The following is a 6511-nucleotide window of genomic DNA, read 5'->3' as shown; positions in this document are numbered from 1 at the left end:
TGCCAATGCAAGAGACATGAGTTCAATCCTCGATCCCCCATGCTGCAGAGCAACTAAGCCTGTGCACTGCAACTACTGAGCCTGTGGTCCAGAGCCTGTGGGCCGCAACTACGGAAGCCTGAGAAGCCTAGAGCCAGTGTTCCACAACAAGAGAAGCCCGCCGCAGTGAGAAGCCTTAGCACCAAAACTGGAGAGCAGCCTCCTCTCGCCACAACTAGAAAAAAGCCTGTGTGCAGCAGCGAAGACCCAGCACAGCCAAAAACAAACAAACAAAAGATACACCAGGGGAAGTGTTGAATACAACATCAAAATCAGCAGTAAGTTCTACAGTCTCAGATACAAGTTTCAAGGACAAATTTATTTTCAAAGACTTATTCCAGTTTCAGGAGGCTGGCAAAGGTGTGTGGCAAATTTATCCTGAATGAACTTACACAGCAAGTGCTATGCGTCTGCTCATAGTCTATTTAGAAGCGTTTATGGAGAGGCTGGTCCTGGTGGTCCACCCACATCTGTTGGAAGATGGACTGTGAGGCTGGGGTGCAGCCCGCTCCCCACCAAGTACTTGTGTCCAGAGGAGTGAGGGTCATGATCTCCATCCTGCTGGGGGCCAGGGCCCTGATCTCCCTCTGCATCCAATCCATGATGCCGATGTACACAGTGGTCCCACCAGACAGCTCAGTGCAGACAGACAGGTCCTTCTGGACTTGTACATTACCCTTAGTGATGGAGCTGAAGGTGTTCTCGTGGATGCCACAGGACACCACACTCAGGAGGAAGGGCTGGGAGAGCGCCTCTGGACACAAACCTGCTCCTCGTGAGCACCTGACTACCGGGTAGCTTGCAGCTCTTCTGGAGAGGATGACAGGATGGTTACTGCCCTGTCCCTCCATGCACCTGGCTCTGGATCCCTTTGTAGCCCAGCCTCTCCTCAGCTAAGGCCTCCCTCTCCTGCCCCATCCACTGACTCGCCAAGGTGGTCTGGCTGGCAGGTTATGCCTCTAAGTGCCCAGAGAGAAGTGAAAGTCACATGACAGGGAAGTCATGTGGGATGAAGAACCACTGAAGACCTGGATTCCGAGGACTGGGTTCAGTCTTTCGGTCAGGAAGACCCCCTGGAGAGCAGAGCAGGGAGGGGATGAGCATGAACAAGAATAGCAGAGGGAAAGCCATGGAGGCCATGGAAGCCAGCGGTGGAGGTGGGGTGTATGTGTGGAAGGAACAGGCAGGACATGCGTGGCAACAAGCGCACTGGGACCAGCATGTAGGGCAGAGGGTCTGCCCTTGGGGCCAGCAGGTTTCTATAGATACACCTTCTGGAGGCGTACTCTATCGATGCTGACGCTGATAATGTGGCCATACGATGCAAAGAAAAGACCCTGATGCTGGAAAAGATTGAGTGCAGAAGAAGAATGAGATGGTTGGATGACATCACCGACTGAATGGACGTGAGTTTGAGCAAACTCAGGGTGATTGTGAATGACAAGGAAGCCTGGTATGCTGCAGTCCACTGGGTCACAAAGAGTCGGATATGACTTGGCGACTGAACAACAACAATAACTCTACATAAAGGCTTCCCTGGTGGCCAAATGGTTAAAAAAAAAAAAAAAAAAAACCTGCCTGCCAATCCAGGAGCCACAGGAGACTTGGGTTCGATCAGTGGTTTAGGAAGACATCCTGGAGAAGGAAATGGCAACCCACTCCAGTATTCCTGCCTGGGAAGTTCATGGACAGAAGAGCCTGGAGGGCTACAGTCCATGGGGTTGCAAAGAGTCCGACATGACTGACTGACTAAACAACAACAAACAACTCTACATAAAATACAGTATTACCATTGTATGAACTGCTGTCATGCTATATGATGTGATAGAACTTTTGCGTCTTTGTGAAAAATTCCTTCTTGTTCCTTTGCAGGCCTCCCTGACCTGCCTCCTGTCACCATGGATTAGTTTTCCAGGGAATCCCCACAAAGGGAATCACACAGTCTGCAGTCTCCTTCTCTCTTTTGGCTGCACCTCATGGCTTGTAGGATCTTAGTTCCCTGACCAGGGATCGTTAAGGGGGAAAAGGAGGTTAAAAAAAGTCAAGCGCTTATCTCTCCATGATGAGATAATGACAAAGATCTTTTTAATTTTTTCTTCTGGCTTGTTTGAATTGTTTATAATATGTAAATATTAATCATCATGAAAGATAACGAAGACTTTTTTTTCCCCTGTGGGGGGTTGTGGATTAAAAAGGAGAAAATCCAGAGGATGAAGGAAAGGACACAAAGATAGAAACTTCCAAGTCTCCCTTATCCAGTGACCAGGCCCCTGGCCTCTGCAGCCTCGCCTGGCTGAACAAGCTGCCATCCTCCTCCACTTGCGGAAAAACTGAAGCTTCATTTGTTCATTCCTGATGGCCAGAGATATGAGGGTGGGGAGACAGCTGCACAACAGCTTCCTCTGGTGTCCTCTCCACCCTCTGACTCCATGGAAAAGTCATCCTCCACCTGGAATCCATATGTGACTGCTAATCTTAGTGCCCATTTTTCAGATGAGGAAACCTTCCCTGAGAGAGGTGCCTTCAGCTCTCTGGCTGAGGTCATTTCTGTGGAGGAAGCTGGGTACAGACCCTGGTCAAAATGACTGACAGTCAAGTCCCTCTGTTTTTGTTTCAATAGTCATTTGAAGAAGTGTGTGTTTTCTGGTTTACCACCCTGCTGAAAACCTTCTATAAAACTTTAGCAAAGATGCTTTTCAGTTCCTCAAAAAAATGTTGAAGGGCAATGTCTTAGGATTGAGTGTCTTGATTCATATTCTATGTGCCCTTGAATGTGGTCAGTGACACGATGCAGGCAAACTGAGGATCCATCATGTGCAGGCTCTGCAAGCGATTATCAAGCTCGGAAACAGACTAACCAAAAACTTCATTACAGTGAAACTGACCACAACCTTTAGATTCTGGTTCTGCTCCTTTCTTGCTCATTACCCATAGAGGTGTGTCAAGACATTGACCAAAAAACAAAAAGACACACACACACACAAAGACACCACCAAAGGCAGCAACTTAGTACAAAGTTTTATTATTATCTCTCAATTTTTTGTGGGTTGAGTTCGCTCACCTGGGTGGTTCTCATTTCGGTCTCTCATGCAGTTGAAGTCAAGTAGTGACTGGGGCTGCAGTCACTAGTGGGGCGTCTGGGCTGGATGTCCATCATGGCTCCCTCCCATGGCCTAAACCCCAAGAATAAAGAAGGAGGGGGAGATAAGGCATCAGCCTATGAGGGATTTCAAAAGAGTTTGGAGAATGGAAAGTGGATGGATAAGTGGTAACTGACATAATAGAGCAAAGGAAACTGAAAACTACATGCCTGCAATGAGGAGAAACTAATGAGAAACTGGCAATTTCATTGCCAAATCCTGGGAGCACAATATGTGGGAGCTAGCTCATACTGACTTAGTGGAGACGATTTTTAAATTATCAGGAATATTGTCCCTGTGTGGTGCTATTGCCCACCTCCTTTCCATCGGGGTGGAGGTAATTCTGAAGTCACCCTCAGACATTTCTTGAGTACTACACTTGTGCCAGACACTGTGCTGGGTACTGGGAAACAGTGATCAACAAAAGAGACAAGAACCTGCCTGCCGTGTCTGGGATGGGAATATTTATAAAATGACCATACACACAAATACACAGTTAGCAATCATGATAAGCCTAAGGAAGGAAAAGTGCGTGAATTTTTTTTTTTTCCTTAGAGAAGGTGAGTGGTTTAGGAAAGCCTTAAAAATGACAATTGCACTGAGATGTAGTTTAAGTAGGAGTTGATGGAGGAGAGGGCAGCAGGAGGGAACCTGTCCCCAGAGGTAGAAACAGCATATGCAAAGGCCCTGTATTTCAGGGATAGGGGAACAGGCTAGTGGGGAAGAACAAAAAGAAGTAAACAGAGGAGAACAGCCAGGCCCCTGTGATGATGGAAACTCAGTCCACACTGACTTCAGGGATGGAGGGAAGGAATTCAGTGTTCCATATTCAGGATCCTCTAGTTATTCTGATTGCATCAACTGGAGAGGTAGCCCACTGAGGCTCAAGCATCTTCTGGGCTCCCATTGGCTCAGATGCAGATGATACCAACATTATGGCATGCAGATGACATGGTATGCAGATGACACCACCCTTATGGCAGAAAGTGAAGAAATAAAGAGCCTCCTGATGAAAGTGGAAGAGGAGACTGAAAAAGTTGGCTTAAAACTCAACATTCAGAAAACTAAGATCATGGCATCTGGTCCCATCACTTCATGGCAATTAGATGGGGAAACAAGGGAAACAGTGGAAACAGTAACAGCCTTTATTTTGGGGGGCTCCAAAATCACTGCAGATGGTGACTGCAGCCATGAAATTAAAAGACGCTTGCTCCTTGGAAGAAAAACTATAACCAACCTAGACAGCATATTACAAAGCAAAGACATTACTTTGCCAACAAAGGTCCATCTAGTCAAAGCTATGGTTTTTCCAGTAGTCATGTATGGATGTGAGAGTTGGACTATAAAGAAAGCTGAGCGCCAAAGAATTGATGTTTTTGAACTGTGGTGTTGAAGAAGACTCTTGAGAGTCCTTTGGACTGCAAGGATATCCAACCAGTCCAACCTAAAGGAAATCAGTCCTGAATATTCATTGGAAGCTGAAACTCCAATACTTTGGCCACCTGATGCCAAGAACTGACTCATTTGAAAAGACCCTGAAAGATTGAAGGCAGGAGGAGAAGGGGATGACAGAGAATGAGATGGTTGGATGGCATCACCAACTCCACGGACAAGAATTTGAGCAGACTCCAGGAGTTGGTGATGGATAAGGAAGCCTAGCGCGCTGCAGTCCATGGGGTCGCAAAGAGTCGAACACAACTGAGTCACTGAAATGAACTGAACTGAACTGATTGGCTGAGGCCTGCCGTTGGAGAGAATCATCGAGCTGAGAGAGATGACTGGCCCTGATTGGTTAGATCCAGTCACTTGGACCGTGGAATGCTGGGTGGAGCCAATGCAGACCCAAACCAGGAGGTGAGAAGCATCAGGGCTGGGTCAGTGCAGAAGCAGTGCATGAAACCAAAGCACCCTAGAAGGGGACTCAGTTTTGTACACGAATCTGTCTGTGTGGGCTCACTGGCCTTGTTGTTCACAGAGGTAAGACCCTGTACAGCTGTCAGGCAAAGGAAATGACTCCATATCAGAAAGCATTTTATAGTTAATTTATAGTTCGTAAATAGAGATGCTTGTATTCCACACTGTAAATTAGGAGGTTGGACTGTGAGGACCGGCTGCTTTTAGCTGGCTGTGCTGCCTCTCGTGAGTGATTTCAAGCCTCACTCTAGTTAAGAAGTCAAAGCAGAACTGGAGCTGGGGCATGGTATAGGGCCTGACTTAATGCAGACCATGCTGCCAGGCCACCTGGATGGAAGTTCTTGTTCAGGTTGTTTGTCATTTTGTTGTTTAGTCGCTCAGTTGTGTCCTTCTTTTGAGAATCCATGGACTGTAGCCCACTAGGCTTCACTGTCCATGGGATTTCCCAGGCAAGAATACAGGAGTGGGTAGCCATTTCCTTCACCAGGGGACCTTCCAGACCCAGGGATCCAACCTGTCTCTCCTGCATTGCAGGAGGATTCTTTACAGCTGAAGCCCTTGTCATTAGGCAATTTGTTTAATGTCAGTGTTTCAGTTCCCACAACTATTAAAATGAAGATAATAAGATCATCTCATACTTCTGTGAGGGTTAAATAAGCTACAGTGTTTAATATGTGGTAAGCACTTCACCTGACACACTCCATATGTGTTTGCAATTATTATGTTTTATACATATATAAAACATACTCAAATTATAAGGAACACAGGCAAGCACCAATTCCTTACTTTATGATAAAAGAAGAAAGGACAACAAAGCAAATAACTGTAATTAACCACAATAGAGGGTTTACTATACGCAAGGACTGTGCTGGAAACTCAGTAGGTGTTATTTTGCTTACTCCTCCCAACAATCCCTAAGATGGGTGCTACTATCATCTCCACTTTTCAGCTGCGGAGACTGAGGCACAGAGAGGTGAAGTGAGTTTGCCCAAGGTTGCTGCTGCTGCTGCTGCTAAGTCGCTTCAGTCGTGTCCGACTCTGTGCGACCCCATAGACGGCAGCTCACCAGGCTCCCCCGTCCCTGGGATTCTCCAGGCAAGAACACTGGAGTGGGTTGCCATTTCCTTCTCCAGTGCATGAAAGTGAAAAGTGAAAGTGAAGTCGGTCAGTCGTGTCCGACTCTTTGGACCCCATGGACTGCAGCCTACCAGGCTCCTCGGTCCACGGGATTTTCCAAGCAAGAGTACTGGAGTCCAAGGTTACAGGCCAGTAAAGACTTGAACCCAGACATTTGTAATTCCAAACAGCAAGTCCTCACCTGCTTTCACGTGTCGGTGATGATCGCGTTCCTCTGGAGGCTCTGCCCCGCCCCTCGCCTGATCCGGTCCCACCCCTCCAGTCGGCCCCGCCCCTCTCAC

Source organism: Capricornis sumatraensis, chromosome 8, assembly GCF_032405125.1.
Source record: "Capricornis sumatraensis isolate serow.1 chromosome 8, serow.2, whole genome shotgun sequence".
In the NCBI taxonomy this organism is placed as follows: Eukaryota; Metazoa; Chordata; class Mammalia; order Artiodactyla; family Bovidae; genus Capricornis; species Capricornis sumatraensis.
Note: the sequence above shows the minus strand (reverse complement) of the source record.